This window comes from Vanessa cardui, chromosome 1 (assembly GCF_905220365.1).
Source record: "Vanessa cardui chromosome 1, ilVanCard2.1, whole genome shotgun sequence".
In the NCBI taxonomy this organism is placed as follows: Eukaryota; Metazoa; Arthropoda; class Insecta; order Lepidoptera; family Nymphalidae; genus Vanessa; species Vanessa cardui.
This window is the reverse complement of record NC_061123.1, coordinates 9,032,402-9,051,791: the sequence shown is the minus strand read 5'-3', so window position 1 is coordinate 9,051,791 and position 19,390 is coordinate 9,032,402. Positions and strand designations below refer to the sequence as shown.

Below are 19,390 nucleotides of genomic sequence, written 5' to 3'. Positions count from 1 at the left end.
CTTCAACAGTCTAGAGGCGAAGTGTGAAAACAGCGTTATAAAAAACATCTCTATAAAATAACTAGACTGCGGAAATTCCTTGACGTGGAATAGATAAATGTCTTAAAGTGGTTTTATGACGTCATATCATCATTCACCATCGAACTTGTTATGACTAAATCCGTCGAAGCTTTTGTATGGAACACATACTTACATTTCATAATCCTTCGTGTGTATATAATTACTAAATGTATGTTTTTGACACGTAGATGACGGGTCGTACATCATTGTTGGGAGGATATTTTGTAAAATTAAAAGCATAAATAATGGAAACATTCGTAAATGGGAATAAACACATCACGACTCAACGCGGAATACTTCTACTAAATAATCTTACCTACATACATTTTAAGTTCGTTTATTAACGTGAATGTATAAAAATCGTTCTTATTCTGATGTTATTTTTATAATTGATTGTAATTTTTTATCCAGTATTTTTCTCTCAAGCCCAATGCCTCATTTTCTTATTAGTGCCATTTTTTAATCTTGCTCTTCTTCCGAAATAAACGTGCATTTGATAGCTAGTATTTATTCGGAATAAGGATTCCACCAGAGAATTAATCTTTATCATTCAAAAATGATATAAATGAAATTGGTATCAGTGTGTAAATGAAAATAAAAAATAATAATTGTTCGACAACCGCAAAGTAACGTAAATAACAAATGTGACAGTTTTGACGAGATGTCGGCACTTATCAAAATGGCCGCCTATGATTTGTGTCGTTACGATATTGTTAGAGATTTAGTGTCGCCGGCTGCGAGCTTTGATAGCGACATTTATATTCGGGTGTAGCTCGATCGTAGCTATTTGTTACCAAAATGACCACAGTTACGCTGTTTAGTATTTTCACTAAACTCTGTGGCTGGACTATATGCAAATATTTAAGTAATTGAAAACACTAATCTATAAAGTCCACTTCCATGATTGTCAAAGATAAAAATGTTTCCTGATTCTATACGCAGTGAAAATGTTTGAATTTATAACCACTTTACAAAGAAGAACACGCTGTATATTTTTTTACTTTTTAGTGCATATTAGTTTGTTTTGAAATAGTGTATTGTTCGAAGTCGTCTTTTTGTTAAAATTTTTGTTTATATCCTCTATTTTATTGCTAAGGTTTTAGGGGTAACAAAAAAAATGAAGACGTTCTACAACGCGTGGCTGGGTGAGTTAGATTTTTTATATATTTATACATCATTATTTATTTCTTAGTTAGTATTAATAATCTTGTATTCAAACTAATAAAGGATTAAACAAATACCATAGAATATACCATAACAATGAGTTTCTGCAATACTAAAACCAATTCTATCAAATCACATTTATGTAATGACTGTTTTTGCTTAATGCGCATAACACAAGTTTCCTACCCTTAAATTTAATGTCAGGGACTAAATCCTTGGTAAGTTTAAACGTAGTTAATTTATTGCTGGGTCACTTGTTACTAATCTAAATTCACAAAATACATTAATAGTTCGACAGTCTGGTTTTATAATTTATTAGTGATTCTAAACTTTATAATGATAACGAAGACTACTATTCCTTTAATAAGTAATACTTAATATCTACACATCATCATCCCCATCATCCTTCTGCCCTTATCCCAATTTGTTTGGGGTCGGCGCAGCATGTCTTTTTATTTCATAATTTATTACCATAAGTACAGCAAAGACTCACATCGTTTGTTATCGAAAGACTATCGACTATTAAAGAAGTTTTAACGAATTTTAGTCCAAAATAAAGTGGAAGTCAAATAGTACGCAAACGTCTCTTATCAGGGGATTCAACGAGAAAAGTTATAAAATACCACAAAAATAATATTCGCGATCCGAATTTCAATGTCACACGAGTGAATGACAAGCTTATGATATGACGTGTAGAATTTCTGTCATCCGTTTGATAAAATAATTATCCTATTGATATTCATATAAATGAAAATCGAAATCAATTAACATCAATTATTATTAATTATCCTAATATTTATTATTATAAATGTCCGTGACCATAATTGAAATAGGTACTTTTTTTTTAAATAATGTAACACTAAAATTATATATTGCTCTTAAAGATTAACTGCGGTATGCTTGCTGCCAGATATAGAACATAATTCAACTAAATAATATTTTATTTTGAAATTTATTTCCTTGTTGCACAAATAAATAAAACATGTTTTTTTATAATATGTTAAGTTTATTTTATATTAGTCCTTTGCCCGCTCTAGGCAATTAATTAAGTCAATAGTATTTAAGCTATAACTGTAAGCATATGATTTAATAATTATTAATTCTAATAAAGCGAAACCTTTATTAATCTTACATGTACCTACTCGTAATTATAAGTTTAAACGAATCTCCTTTGTTATTTTTGTTTATTTCAACGGTAGGCAAGTAAATGAAAACCTCATGGCAAGGTTTAACCTTAGCCCAAGTTATTAACAATATATGAATATGATGTAATTTATTTGTACGTCCTGAGTAACAGCGCACCGCTTACCAAAATTGCGGATTCCGCCGCGTACGAAACATATATCTGAAATGTTTGAACCCGCACTGCGAGCACCCACGATAAATTGGTATTGCGCTATCACTCAAGACGCACACCGTAAAAGTATTGCCAATACAGGATCTAAGATCTGTCGCTAACTATAAACTACACGGACTCCTCCATAAATCACCAACAAACTGGAACTCAGAAATTCAAAGTATTCCTGTTTGGAATTAAAAAAAAACTTGCATGTGGTCGGTCCTCACTCAAACAAACAGCAAAAGTTGTATCGCTGCAAAAAATCTTTATTCATTTAATATATAACGTTACAACAATAAATTGACGCGTACATAAGTTCGTTATATTTTCGTTTCAATGTTATTACGTACAAAAGCCAATCTCGTAAGGTAGGACGTCGAAATAATTTTTAATTTTTTACCTCACTGGTTTATATCGATATTAACGTGTGAATTTTGTTTATTCCTGTGAAAAATTTACATACATAGGTGTCATACGATAAAGCGCTTTAATAAATCGGGGTTTCCCAGCTGGATATACGTTCGTGCAATTTTTTATTTCGCACCGTCGTAATTATTAAACTTTATTTTTGCTAGAATATCTTTATTATATATTTGTTACTTATTTGCTTTATTCGTCATGAAGAGACATGTAGAGCCTTTGTGAGTGATTAGATTGTTAAAATACGTAGATATATACTGTTTGAACTCGTATATACAATTTTAAGCAGTATAATAATAATATACATATATAAAAACAGCAGTTGACACCCTCTATGGAAAGAACAAACAATAATATATTGATTGGTGATTATGGTCTTATTAATTATCAATCGAAATATCAATGTCGATGAGAATTGCGTCTATGTGGAGAAAGTTGCATAAAACGGCGCCTGGGATTCCACCCAAGATTAAATTTCAGTAAGTTGCAATAGTGAAATTAAATTATGAGGAGGCAAGCGTTTGTTACTGCTCCCGATGGGACTCGCTTCAATTGTCAGCGACTTTGAAAGGAATATTATAAACGTTATACCGTAATGTGATTCGCCAACACGACGAGATGTTTGAATCGAGATACCATTTCAGAATCCATTGAGAAAAATGCATAGAATAGTACATATCAGCTAATTAGATTGATTTAAACAATGTGTAATATGGTGCATACTCCGAGGATATTTACAGAGGTTCTTTTTGCTTTATATTGGTCATCGTGCAAATTTGGTTGTATAAATCTATAAAGCTATAATTTGGCGATATGGTCACGAAAGTACTTTCTTCCTTCATGTACGATATGTTCGTAGAATTGAGAAAAAATATGCTGTAAAATTATAAAATGATATAAAAATTATTTCTGTCAATTGCTTAGATGTATGTAAATCTTAAAAAACACCAATATTTTTATTTGTAAGATCGTATTAATATAAATGTATGTAAAGTTAGCTAAACGAATCTTTCATTTCTTTACTTCTTTAGTGGTTATTTTCGAATAATTAGTAAATGGGTATACCTGTCACACTAGTTATAAAAAGGTTAGGAACCACATAGAGGCCTATATGCAAATAAACTTAACCCAAACGAGAAGTAATGTACATCATAAAAACGTGGAATATAAAATGAAATAAAATAAATTCTCGTTTTGCAAAGAGAACAAAAACTTCCAACATAATTAGATACGGTATTATCTCGGGCATTAAAATTTATTGTACCGTAGGCAATGTTTCATGCTTGCAGTTTTATGCCTTTTTCAGTAAAGTGAAGCCTTAGGCTACACTTTTCACACGGTTATGCTTCGTGGTATACAATATTTCAAAGTTATCTTAAGAAGATTTTGTATCTTGGTACACAAAGAAAAATAAACCTTATATATAACTGATGTTATTAAATCATAAGATTTTATTGTCTATAACAGCAATTGTTAGTTACATCGCAAAATCCGAATGTACATATTTTCAGCGCAAAACTTGCTATATTTATTTGAACACAGGCTGTGCTACAAAGTCTGCATTGATAATATTTAAACGGTATTTCCCCCAAGTAGCGTAAACCGAGAACTATAAACTGCATATTACAAACTTGGCTGCAACAATTAACTCGACTTGGACTCGTTGAACAAACTTGCGCGTTATTTATGAAGTGGCCAAGTTTGTTGCAGCATGACAATCCCTCGGCACGTACCGACATGTAAGTTAGCTAAGGCACTTGTAAAATTTAAATAAACATTGTTGTAAACTACGTACATTAGCAAAATAAAGATTAATTTAGCGTGACGAACGTTTGGCGCAGTGGCTACGGGATAATATGCTGTAAAGTATTAATTTATTCGGAGTAGTTGAAGTTTCGATTAAGAAAAGGCCAACAAAGTTTTATATCTTACGTTACCGACTAAGTTCAAGGGTCCGAGTAGGTATTCTGAATTTTTAATATTACGAATACGAATTAAAATAAGCAGCCTAACTAATAAAAATAAAGTACACATTTTCTAGCTTGAAATAAAATACCTGCTATAGAAAACGTATAAAGTTTCTTAATGCATTTATTTATTGAAATGAAAAAATATGTTTTTATGCGTATTTTATAAAAAAAGAATAAGCATAATATTATCTCGACAGATAACTATCGTGATTATTTCCTGTTCACATGCTTAAGATATAAAATGTCTAATACATGACGCTGATTCCACAATCGATTTGCAAGTATTCCGATGTTTTCTCACAATGTTTTACTTTAACGCTGAGTTCAAGATGAATTATAAATAGATAAACACTTAAATATCTCAGTTGTGTTTTACCGGCTGAGACGTCGCAATATTTAATTAAGATCAACGCGATCTATACTCGGATCGTCTTAGCTTATATCAACAACATAATGAAAATATACAACAAGTTTTAATTAAAACTAGTATAATCACAGAATTCCTTATTCTTCAGTTATAATAATAACCAACTGCTACGGCGCCTTTATGAAATGTTGTAGCGTTTAATAATTAAATTAGAAACAAAATCGTGAGACCCAAGTCGCTCTTTTCTACAATAAAGACTCGGAACGGATGAGTAATATAAAATTTGGCTGTGGTACTTGTTATTTGTACTTTATTAACATATAAAATGTAACCCCAAGGTGTGAATATATGTAGTACCCACAGTACTATAATGTATACTATAAATGAACGATAACTAAAGATTTGGTTACACCGAGACTAAGTACAGTAAATCTATTTACTGTATATGTACAGCCTTTCAATTTCCAAAAAATGAAAGAAGTATCTTCATTCTTTAGAGAAATTTACGTATTCCATGCGTTTTTTTAATAGCTCAATCATCATTGATCAATATAAAGTTATTTACAATACTACACTTTTATAATTATTACTATTCATTTTATATCGATATTAATTTTACTTCTTTTTTCGGCATCCTTACCCCTTGGTATAGTATACCCACTAATAACTCAAGCGATAGGCTTAAATGGGTATTATTAGGAATTTCAGTATTTTCTTAATTAATGTAGGGCATTGCTACCATTATATAAAAAAAAATCAAGTTCTCGACTAATGACGTTCCGTGAATTCGATGTCAAATGTTGTTTATTTGACTCTTGTAGTTGTAATAGACTATATAAGATTCATATAACTGTATATGTATATCATTATACTGATGACGAAAATGGACCAGTGTTTGCTCCTTGATTATGTGAAATAGCACTTTTTGCAAGTTCCAATTACAATTTGCTTTTATTACGATGCGTTCTACGGTTGTCGGCGCTTTCTGCCAGAACGTTGTAATTGAATCAACTTCGCTGCTCTTCGTCTGAGCTAGAAGGAACTCGTAGAAATATTTTTTATTGGAATTTATTTTATTAAAAAATATCTTACTAATTAAACAACTAACTACAAATGTGGATGAGTTTCTTCTTTAACTGACATAATTAAAAAAACATCCATTTATCATTCCAATTGTGAGTTAAGTACGTTTTTTTTGTTTAAATAAGCTAAGCTAAATAATATTTCCCTAACAAAATATTTATGGAATTTGAATGTAATTCAGTGCATTTATTATCTATATTAAAGCTTAGAAATGTTGTTTCCAGTGAGCTTGGAAAATCACGGCTTTCAAACATCGATCAGACTCTAATCGGTTTACGTCCACAATGGATGAAAATTTTACTAGGCGTTAACATTAAACAAACGATGAATAATAACGAGCTATAATTACTGTATTAATTTAATATACGGCTAACATTGAAATATGGATTGAAAATTGCTATTGGTTTATTGTTATTGAAAATACTAATATAAAAGTCATATTTATATATCAACTCTAACATTGTCACTTACTAAAAGCTTGTTGGTAAATGGAGTAAATAGCTCTGAACGCATTTACAATGTCAAGAAAGACCTCTTTTTTACCATTTAAAGTAGGTACAGAAATTTAATACGACTTACTAAAAAAATTGTTATCAAATCCAATCAAATAGTCAAAGGCCCGACCAATACCGTATGCACAGCTGCGAAGATTTTAATCTAGAGTGATATCACAGACACTAATAAAAACTGGTGTACGCTATCGAGGGTGATCGTAAATTTCCACTATGTTTTATCTCGTAAAAGTTTTGCGAGCCGATTGATAAGCGAACCTTTCATCGTCAGCTCGACTCCCATTTAAAACCCGATTTTGTTATGGTTTCATAAAAACTGAAGCAATTTTAATTGGTTCGGATATCTTGATTACATTCCCTTTCTAGTGCTGTGGGTTTATTATTTTAACCGTCCATTGATTTATGATTAGAATTTCAAATATTATTTTACTTTTAATACAACCTTATATTTAGTTTAAATTTTTAGTATTAGTGGAAAGCTCAAGAAAATTCCCTTTTTACGCAAATGATTCATTTCTTACCCTAGATGCCACGTTGATACCTATCTAATTTGCAAATTTATTTATTTTATAAGTACATTCAACATATATAATGTAACAGTTAAGATAACCAAAAGCCAGAGATAGATATCTCAATTTATTCCTATATTTGCTATTTCTTAATATTAATTATCATATTTATTGTTTCAGGTATGTCTTCTACTATGAATACTCATAGTCCTACTTCTAGTCTCAAATTTGTGAAGAAGTGGTTTGTAAAATACTGAACGAATGTGAAAGTGAAAGAGTGTCAGAAAGAGAGAGAATATAAATAGTGCGTGCACGCACACACACACAGTTTAGATACTGTTAGCATAATCGTATTCAACTCGCAGTTTAGCCAACATCGACATCCAACCCCGCATGATGCTTTCTCTTAATTAAAGTTCCAGCTAACAGCAACAACGGCTTAAATTAACTGCCACAGCTGAAAACATAAACCGAGATATGAATAAAACATCCTGCTATCCCGATTTACAAGGGTAAGCTTAAACACTACGGGTTATGAATCATAAAAACGCCGAAACAAACGTACGTAAATAATTTAGCTCTGTACCGACTTATAAATACGTTTTTGTATATTGTATACCGCTACGTGATTTTACACTTGCATACATCGTTCTAGCCTTAAGTCTCTAAACTCTCTCTTAATTTCTTATTGATTGCGATAGTCTTTTAAAAATACTTAGTTAATTCGAATTCTTTCAATTCTCTTATTTCACACACTACCCAAATAGGTCCCGTGACGTATCGAAAAGAAAGTTTGTTGCTAATGTATCTAATGATACTTTTCCCCGTCACAATATGAATTATAAACACAAATTAAGCATGAGAAAACTTAATAGTTCAACTCCGGATGCGGCTATTCGGTTAGATCTATATGTTTTATCAAGGACATCTTGGCCATCAAAGAAATGTCAATAGTTTACCTTATAAATAATTTAATGTACTACTTTAATTCTCCTAAATGCCTCATAATGTAAATAACATAATGTATATTCATTTTCTTCAAAATTAAATCATAATGGTTTCCATGAGCTTTGTACTATATGTCCAATTTTAATATTATGAGTTACAGTGTTCTGGTAACTGTTAAACCATTGACGCTTACAATATAATAGCAACATATGTATGTATAATTGTAACTTTAAATCTCAATAAGAAATACACCAGCTAAGTTCCAAAAGTATTTTCCATTCTCTCATAATATGCAAAAACAAGCTAGAAAATTTTTCAAGAGTAATATTATCAGAGCGGATTCAATCTGAGATGCACTCGATTTAAAAAGAATATTGCAAACAATTTCCGCACTTCATTTTAAACAAGAACTGGGGAAGCACATTGTTTAAATTTTTGCAACGGCCATACTGATAAACACTAATTTATCTCTCTCTGACGTGATTCATTTGATATTGGAAAGAAGAAGACGCAGCTTTAAGTAATTACTCTCTAAATAACATTTATAGCGAAAGCCGAATATATTTCCATTTCACACTGAGGTTTCCGTTTTGCACGTTCTGTCTTTCCAACCTTACCATACTCCATTTGGGATTATCGTATGCGGTTTTTAATCTAAGCGGGTTCTATCTGAACGTTTACGAGTTTACTTTTTAAAACAGCACTAAAACAAAAAATAATAATAACAATACATAAGTACGTATCGGAATCTGAATCAAAATCAAACCAATGAATTACATGCAACATATGATCAGCTGAATTGTTTTATCCGCCAGGTGTTTGTCTGTGATTTTAGTGAAACATTTAATAGCTTTATAAGCCGATTTTTTGATGAAATAGATTTATTGTCCCCGATGTCACCACCGTCCAAAATCTTTAGCGCCGTAAGAAATATTAAGCACCTATGATATTATGTCCATTGTGCCTATAGTAACACTGGCTCACTCACCCTTCAGATTGGAACACAATAATACAAAGTATTGCTCAGAATTGTGTCAGAATGCCTGATGAGTAGTTGGTACCTAGTTGGGCATACCCCAAGCCCTACTACAAAGTAAACTTTTAAAACCCTTCCTTAATTTTTGTTAGTATTATTATTATTTGGTATTTTGTAGTATGAATATTAGCTTTATGTATAAAATCCGTAATAATATACCATTTTCATCGAAAGTATTTCAGAAAAGTGCTGTAGCGGAAAGTAGATCTCAGCGGCGCCTTACGCTACACTCGACCTAGTAGTCAATTTTCATCCTTATTGATATTTCTCTATCGGAGGCGAAATCGATACAGTTACATTCACATTTTGAGATCTTTAAGTGTAATTTCCTAAGGTGACATCCAGGTCGCTGGTATCGTAATATGGACCTTATGTGTAAGATGAAAAGGTTATTTTTTGAAAAACGATTTTGTAGAGGATCTAAAAATTTAAAAGCATCGCTTCCCCACTTTCTGTCCTCCAATAATCTTTTTGAAATTTGAACAAACAAGACATAGGCGTTGTTTGATTGAAATTGGTTTCCAATTTCTGAAATATATTTGTTAAAGTTTGAGTTTTATTAAATTAATGTTTGAAGTGTAATTTTATAAACGAAACGAATTTTCCTATCGAACATCAATCAAATAACCGAGTAAAATCTCAAGTAAATATTTTCATATGAATATCACCGTATATAATAAAAATTCATATATTCGTACGGCTTAAGAATTACATTTTAATTTAAATAGGATAAAATTTTGATTTGATGAACAGTCGAAATAATCGTCATACGAAAGTCAATGGAAATGTTATTGTATCGAAAGCCTTCAAACACGGTCTACACGTAAGTCACTAACAACCTATTTTAAATAAATTATTTCATATGTGCGTATTAAAACAATTATTTTAAAATTTGATTCAAAAATATGTTTCCGCCCGGGATCGAACCGGGGGCCTTCTGCGTGTTAGGCAGATGTGATAACCGCTACACCACGGAAACTTGAGAGACACAATCGAATATACGTTACACTTTTTGCTTTCAAATATTACATAATCAAAGTATGTAGTACGGTAATGCGATGGCCTATCCACATAACGCAATATAATGTAACACATGATGCCAAGTTGAGGCTCTCTCTCTTTCTCTTTTAATGTTTTTTTTGCATTTTGTTTGCGTGTCTTTCTTATTTCGTATTTTTTTAAACTATTACTGTCGTTCGTATACGTCAGTTCTTGCAAGGCTAGGTACTCAAAAACGTTGGAATCCGAGGGCCCTATGTAACAGCTGTCAGGTTGCCAACATAAGTGGCCATCCTGGTTATGACGTCATACTACGATGTGTATTTTTTTGTTGATACTGTTATTTACTATACAACAATTGTTGTTTTTAGTTAGCACTGACTGTCGTTAGTATAGATTTGTTGCATTTTATTCGAAATTAGAGTTTATTGGTAGCGACTGAATCTCACATTCATTTATAAATTACATAGAAAAATGGAGAGACTCTGCTTTAAAAAATAATCACCCTTATTTTTATGTTACAATTTCACAATACCCTTAAAGCAGAGAAAGCATTGAACTAAAATAATAACATATAACTACAATTTTACATGATTTTACATGATCATTTTTGTAATAGAATTTACAATGGCTTATCTTATCATAAGGAAAGTAAATCCTACAGGATTCCACCCATAAAATGCACATATAAATTTGTCCATATTTTACCTCGTCAGGGGTAATTAATTTTCATAATGTGGGCCGGTTATGGTCATAAAAATGATAATTTGATCAATACGCCACTCGGAACCACTTCCGCCCAAATGTTTGCTCGCATGCCAAACTTTTTAAGTAATATTTCTGTGTAAGAAAAACTTATCCCGTTACATACATCATTTTGCGTATTGTCGTAATATTTTTGTTTGTCGTTCGTAAAAGTTAAATATAATTTTTAAATTTTAATAAAGGTTGAATACAATTTATAAAAACTGAAAATAATGGTAAATATTTTGTCAATTTATTTAAAATGCACATTTCGCTCTTTCCTAACCTTGGATTCTTAGTATAGTTACTTTTTTTTTTAATTGAATACCATTTCATATTGTGTGTAATTGTGAAAAATATAAATTTGAATACACAAATAAAGCCCTTAACCATAAAACATATCCCAATTAGGTTACGATTAATGACGCCTGTATCTTTTTTTGTCACAAACAATGTTCGACCACGCTGCCGCTTACCAGAAGCCAATTACAATGATCACCGAGTAAGTCAAACGTCAATTAGGCTGCAGGTATTAATTTAAACATTAGTAATTATATTACAAACAGAACCATACAGAGAATTAAGTCACCCAACTAATTAAACGCAACATAACGTCAATAGAGAAATGGTTTCATAATTTGATTACTGTAATAATAATTATGAATTCATACCAAAGTTATATTTGGTAATCGTATATTGCCATTCAGTTGCAGTCTATTGGATGCTATAGTTTGTGCTGCATTGAATAATTAAAAAAAAAAACATTATCTTGATATACCAGCATGGCGTTGAGCATCATATGGCCAGTCATAAACTCATCCGTCTTACTTAAGTAAAAAAAGTAAACTAGAAGGCTCAATATGAGAGAGGATCTAAAAGTAGGTCGCGGTATCCAAACCGCATAAGCATCACTGAGTTTTTTAAGTTCTAAATCCCTCTTTACAATTCATCTCATGCTCAACGGCATGAATACATTGTGGAGAATCGCGCTTGCTTCGAAAGAAATTTGATACATGACTATCAGCAGAGGTGCAACTTAGACCATACAATCGTCTAACATTTAAACACAAGATATTTGGGCACTCAAATTCAAGGCCAAATTAAACATTAGAATTTCGTTCTTAAGAGCGATAACAAAACTTATCAAAATATATTTTCGAAAACAGTCAAAGTAAAAATGAATAATTTAAAAGGTGTTCGGCATGAAAGACATTCAACTTGAACGTTCGTTTGATTTATTGCCAACAGTCATTGCTCTTAATTTATCTCTTTTATTATATTCTGCGGTTTTTCAGCGTACCTTGCTTCAGTCACGAACGCCATTTTTTCCTCTCGCGAATTTCAATGGTTCTTCAAACTTTTACCCGAAAACATTAATCATTCTTCAAATGCCTCTCTTTTCAGGTGGTCAATGGAAATGTAGAAATATTAATTTCTACAGTTGAAAAAGTTGAAAAGATATTTTCATGAAAATCATTTATATGAGTTAAGACTGTACAATGGATGTAATGCCTGAAACTATCGTACGACCTAATCCGCTTTGGTCCGTGGAAAACCATCGCAGGGGCTTTAGTGGGAAAGAATCACACACGTTTCACACCGTTTACGGAGTTTTGTAAAATGTATTAGTATCGGTCTGTAATTCCTAATATTATCGAATGTGACAATAAAAAAGAATATAATTATGGGTCAATTACAATATAATGCAATGCGTCTATTACCCATGATTCAAACGAATTCTAAAAACATACCAAAAATAGTCTTCATTTAGAAATCTTAGAATTATAATGCGACAATAGCAAATGGAATACAATGAATTCGTTAATATCCTAATATGATTACTATATATAAAACTCGTATTTAAATATAATGTATTTAATGGTAATATCACATACATTACACTGATCTCAATGTAAGTAACGACGGTACCACAAAATCCAGACCCAAGACAACATAGAAAACTAATGATAATATACATTGACTCAGTCGGGAATCGAACCCGAGACCTGGGAGTGGCGTCCCGATGAAAACCGGTGTACACACCACTCGACCACGGAGGTCTTCATATAATGTAGGTATCATCGACATAATATGATGAACGCGGTAGTACTGTCTCTTCGTTAGAATTCCGTGAATAAACTCATACAAACCCTAAGTCTGAGCATGATATTTTTTATATAAATTAATTCAAAAAGAGAAAAACAAATCAGACTAAATTAACATTACGCATTTAACACAGGCGAAATCTCATTTTAAAGTCGGCTTTAATATATATATGTACGTACTCGTATGCGATGTTAAGTTCGTTTCTTTGTTTCGTCTAACTTTAACTTTTCTACGAATCGTAATGCTACATGTAAACAAATTGAATTTTATTCCCATATCACATAGTAATACGAATTCTTAATACGTCCCAAATACTCTTCTATATAAGTATATACAGCTATCAGCAAAGGATATTTGTCCAATAATCCATCAGACCGTTATGGGTGTCATCTTAAATAAAGAACTGACGAAAGAGCTTAAGTTTTTAACGAAATCCTTCATCCGTTATATCGAGCCTTTAGTCGATACTTTGACATAGCCTCTTTCAAAGGCTGGTCGAAAGCCTTTATCCCTTTGATAAGCGCCGACAAAATTCTCCTCTACGTTATTGTCCGGTGTACGTTGTGAATTTTCGTTCCGCTTACAAAACATTATGCTATAAATGATCGAACGTGCTAATCTGTTAAATCTTGTACCATATATGATACTCGCTAGGTATCCAACCCGACTTTGCATGATACAGGCACTTTGAATATTTGAAACTATATTTAAATAAATATTAGTATTCAATCTACCGAGCAAACTATCTTCTATTTGACGTTTCAGATGATGACACCCCGGCGTCACCCCTTGCGGGATGAAATGTTTGTCTCCATGCTATTTCAAATAAAAAACAATTTTATTGATTATTTAATATACATAAATATATATGTATATTTGTTTGAAAATATTTGGAATTATGTAAAATGAAATATCAATCCAACATATCCATCGAACTTTTGTTTCTGTTATAATTAGATATTTTTAATACGATTACGCTTAATTGCGAAGATTAATCTTGGCATAAAAGAACGAAGAGTATTAATTTCATTAATCTGTATTTATTTATCAAGAGTGTACTTAAAGAATTAATTTGTGGATTAAATTTGACGAAAAAGTATTTTGTATTAATTACTCGAAATAAAAAATATACACAGTTAAGATGTTTTTGTCGGCTATCGAAAAACATAGATCGAGTTTAAATATTGTTAAGTAATATTGATAAGTACAAAAAATATAACTCAAATAAGGCTCACAGGTGATTAATTATTTAAACAGATAATTTTTAGAAACTGCTGTTTTAACCAACATACATACATTATTACCTTACAACTAAAGAAGCATTGTAAGGATAAAATGGTCAACAGTGTTCATAGAGAGGATCAAATGAGGATCGAATCTGCTACTTTCAAATGGCATGACATCTAAACCGTTGACTTGACGTTTGATGTACATTTATGATGCCCTCTTGACCGAATTCGGGCACAGCGGACATTTTCAAGAGAGCCATTATGGAGCATGAGTGCACACTCTATTCCTTAACTCTCATAAACTGATGGGAGGATAACAGTCTCAACACTATTTAAAAGAGATCACGTGCAGACCAATGGCGTATCGTGCTTTCCGAAGCACGAAAATGTAAATTCATCCAACTACCGAATCCGGAATGTTGCTGGCAATATCATGACAAAAACCTCAATAACTTTTATTGACGACGAAAGGTTTAAATCCAAGACACACAATTTTCACCAGCCTATGTTCGATTACTTTTAAGCGACAACTTTAAGTATCGCGAATGATTAGTAGGATATCCTAGATAGCTATTTTAACCATATCATTATCATTATGTAGTATAAAGTTCCTTACTGCTGTCTGTCCCTATGTGTGCTTAAATCTTTAAACGCAACAGATTTGGATGCGGTTTTTTTTTTGGTTGAATGTGAATGCGATTCGAGAGGAAGTTTTTTGTTTATAAAACATGGACAATATAGTAATGAACCGCTGACAATTTTAGAACTTTCTAACGTGATGCCGTAAATAAACAAATTCTGTTGTAGATATATTTAGTATCAGCAATGCACCCGTGCGAAGTGTGGTCACTAGTAATATGCATATAGATTAAAAATACACAGTGTTCAAATTTTACAACATGAACTAAGATCACTTAATTTCAAAATCATAATATTGTTTGTGAATATACATGAACACGCCTGGGAACATTATGCAAACAGCGAATGCAGCATAGAGCTAACATGTATTTCAACTATGCAGCAATCACAACTCCAATTAATCTGAGTCGGGCGGAACAACTAAACTAGTTGGCGCCCCATTCACGGTTCGCTTGAGGTGTCGCATCAACTGCAGACTTAAATCAATTACTCCTTAGAATAACGTCAGCAAATACATGTGTTAATTTGTAATGTGATGACAATTTTTGCTTTAGACAAGTGATTTCAGTTTACCAAATCAAATCATTCAAATCCTTATGCTTTCTGTCCATATCCATGCTTAGATCTTTAAAATTACGCATCGGAGCTGGCTACGGTTTTTTTTAATAGATAGAGTGATTCAAAAGTAAGGTCTTTGTATATATTATCCGGGGCGGGTCGCTCGTATGGTTGTAAAACATTATTTGTCAGAATTAAATAAATTGAAAGCTACCAGTAATTTGGAATGTACTTATGTGAGCTTGTACTCACTAAAAACCCTGCGATGGCCGCCATCAGCACGGAAACGGAGATGCTGCGGGATCGCTTTCGCAGCACATCAGCTGCCTCTCCCGTACGTTGCTACACTCGTGGTTGGTGGAGCACGACTCAGGAGGGCAAAGAATGGTCTCGCCCTCCCCAGACCCCTCGCTGGTGAGTACACCGGCAGTCCGGGGCTATAACCGGGCTGCCGTCCTCCTCTCGGCCGTATGAAACGGGTGCGTGAGATGGGCGTCTCACGCACCCACGACTGGAGGATATGCCTTATTTATTCCGCCCCGGGCATTGGTGCTTAGACGCCGGTAGAACGACTCATGGATCGTCACCGCCGGGCGGAATCGGCCTTCTCCCGAGCCCGTTCCGCAATCTCCCTCTGGACAATGACGGTCTCACAGAAGGAGACTACGGCCTCTCACGCCGATTCCCTGCGAAGCATCGCCGACACGACTGCCCGCAGGAGAGATTTCGCCCGATTTTCTGGACCAAGACCTGTCTTAGAATGCACCTACCGAGAAAAACTAGCATAAGATATACTAGCATATATTTTATCTATTGTATAGTAATATAATAATTACGATTCAATTTATATATCCTATCATACAACAGTATTAACAATACTCTAATTTTATCTATTGTGGATAATCTTGTACTAAATAAAATACCTAATTGATTAACCAAAAATTAATTAATTGATGGTTTCTTGTTAACTGAAATGATTTGTTTAATAACACTAGTAAAAGCTTTAACAAAACGCGTGATACACTCTATTGATTTTTCTGACATGATTGTTAGTGTTTTTTATTTTATATCTTCTTTAAGAAAAAATAGCCCATCTTTTTGTAAGTCACTTTCGCCGACAGCTTAAGTTTAGTGCGTCGCCAATCATGAGATTTAAGATAGGTAGGGCTCTGCGCTACATTACAAATCCCTACCACTTGATAACACTAAGGCTGTGTTCAACAGCAATGAAAATTAAAAATATATGAGTCATTTATGAAAAGATATTCTTTGGTTCGTGTTTCTAAAGCAAATGAATTTTATTATAGACACGAGATTGCAGTGTTGCCAGCAAAAAAATTGTGATATTTAAAATTCAATTGCAATATTTGACCTACTTATACAAATAGGTAAAGGTGAATAAAAGGTGAATAAACGTTACGGCCAATAAAATAATATACTTCATGTTTGCATATCTGTTTGGGTTATAAAAGTCAAAATCTGATTCTGACCACTTTTTGTTAAAGAACAAATAACGATTTACCCCTTTTAAGACAAAAATTTGAAATTATAAGCTGCTTCAATGCGTGGTATTCAATCGTATATCCAATGTCCACAGATATTGGACATACATACATATGGCAGAATTTCACCTGGCACAGTTTTTTTTTATAATGTTTGATAAAGTACAATTTAGCATCGGCCGGATTTGAGAACCTTCGATTAAGATAGTCCGATACAGACCTTCTATGTAGGTAATAAACCATCTTGAGTCTCTTTTTATTTTTTCTTATCTTTCCTTACCTATAACTTTCCTTCAGTTTATCGCTACGTATATAAATAGCTCGCCTTTATTTATGTATGAATACAATTTTAATATGGTTTTTAACTTTTCAATAAATAATTCATTAAAGTGTAAAAAATATGTATATAGATATGATTTTTGTAGATATAGAAAAAAAACTTGCCTACAGCTACAGCTTGCCTGGAAGCTTTACTGACGTGCGCTTCGTAATCCAATAGATTTAAATATACATATGTATTACAACATAAACGTTTACTTTATGTCTTTATTCCACCCACGTGAAGCCAGTTTCTATATAAAATCTTAAAACATATAGAACAGTTAATTATAATTCACCTTACCTAAAACGGACTATACAAATTTGTCTATGCAATGTGTCCTAAGTCCGAAGACTCCCAGTCCAATACTACAGGAAGGTGAACAAACATACTGGAAGATGTTTACAATTTGCCCGCATTTAATTATCCCCACAGTAAACTGAACGTCTTGGTAGACTCTATTTGAATAGTCAAACATTGCTTCTACTGTGGTGATGAAATGTTATAAGTTTAACTAATTAACAGCTCAGGGTATCAGGCGAGCTTTAAATATCGAACACAATAATTGCACATGTACTTTTTCCATAGTCACAAGCCTTTTAAACCCTTTAGAGGCACTTTCCAAAACTCTATATTCAGTTTTTACTGTATGTATGTAATTAAAATTCAATTAGTTCTTCGCGTTATGACATATTTGATCGAATAATTTGGAATCGATAGTATCATTTCGACTCAAAATATGTAATGTGAAAGGAGCTGTCGGAAAGGAAACGGAAATGACACGCTATTACTCATGCAGTGGACACGAGATCCGTATATCCGTATGAACTAAACAATATTTTTACAATTTTAAATATAATTTGATACGAAATAAGGTGGCGATTAAGTCCATCTACAGTTGACAGTTGAGTAAATAAATTGATGAATGAATAAATTTATTGACATCGCAAAAACAAAAGAACGCTGTTCATCCTTACAGTATTTTTGTTTTGGCAAAGATAAAATCTATGATAATAATCTGGTTTATTAAATAGCTCGTTAACTTTCATCAATTAATTATCATAGGGTTTTAATGTAAACCGAAACGATACATATCGAACCAAGATTTTACTCATCAGTAAAACCTTTAGGTTCGATATATAATACCAGCGAATAAATGAAATGAGGTTCAATATAAAAAAAAAAAAAATATTTTCGTATTGAATATTGTTTTTAAAATTGGAACCATAATAAAGGATTCTTGTAATAATAAATGATTATGAGTATCTATATATGCCATCGTTTTACAATCCGTATTTCATTATTAAAATACAGATACGTACGTAGTGAAGCAAAGAAACCAGCAACAAACTAATATCCAACGATTGCACACAAATAGGAACGATATTAAAAATCTTCCATTGTAAATATGAAAGCACATTTTCCTTCCTGGTACGCCATTGGTGAACAATGGTGCTTTGCCTCGTTCGGGCCCAAAGATTGTTTTCTTACGGACCATTGTGTCAACTCTGATCTACAGGACTAAATAGAAATGAGAAAATTCTTTACAATTAAATTCAAAATTTTATTCTGAAATAGGTCATCTGTACTTTTTGCTCTGTACCATCACTAGAACATTGTTTAAAGGTTCAGTAATGTTATAAATGTATAAAAATTAGAACATTACCAAAATTAATAAAAAAATCTTATTATATAAAAATGTTGTTGTTTTATCTCTTTATTTATCGAACGATATATTTGTTTTAATATAATTAACAAATATAACAAGTATAAATAAAAACTAACAATACGTCTAGATATCCCGCTTGTACAACTTATAGTACAACTTACTGCAATACATACATATTTCTCTAAAATCTAAAACATCCGTGAAGCTACTAGTTCAA

General features: G+C 32.3%; 1 protein-coding gene and 1 non-coding gene across 3 annotated transcripts in view; one reads left to right on the top strand and one right to left on the bottom strand.

Moving 5' to 3' along the window:
• Positions 1-19,390, top strand: part of LOC124531320 (syndecan) — a 247,781-nt gene that overhangs the window by 194,988 nt on the left and 33,403 nt on the right. The gene's annotated exons all lie outside the window — the stretch shown is intronic.
• On the bottom strand, positions 10,315-10,387 carry Trnav-aac. Its single transcript has one exon. It is a non-coding gene; the product is annotated as a tRNA-Val (tRNA).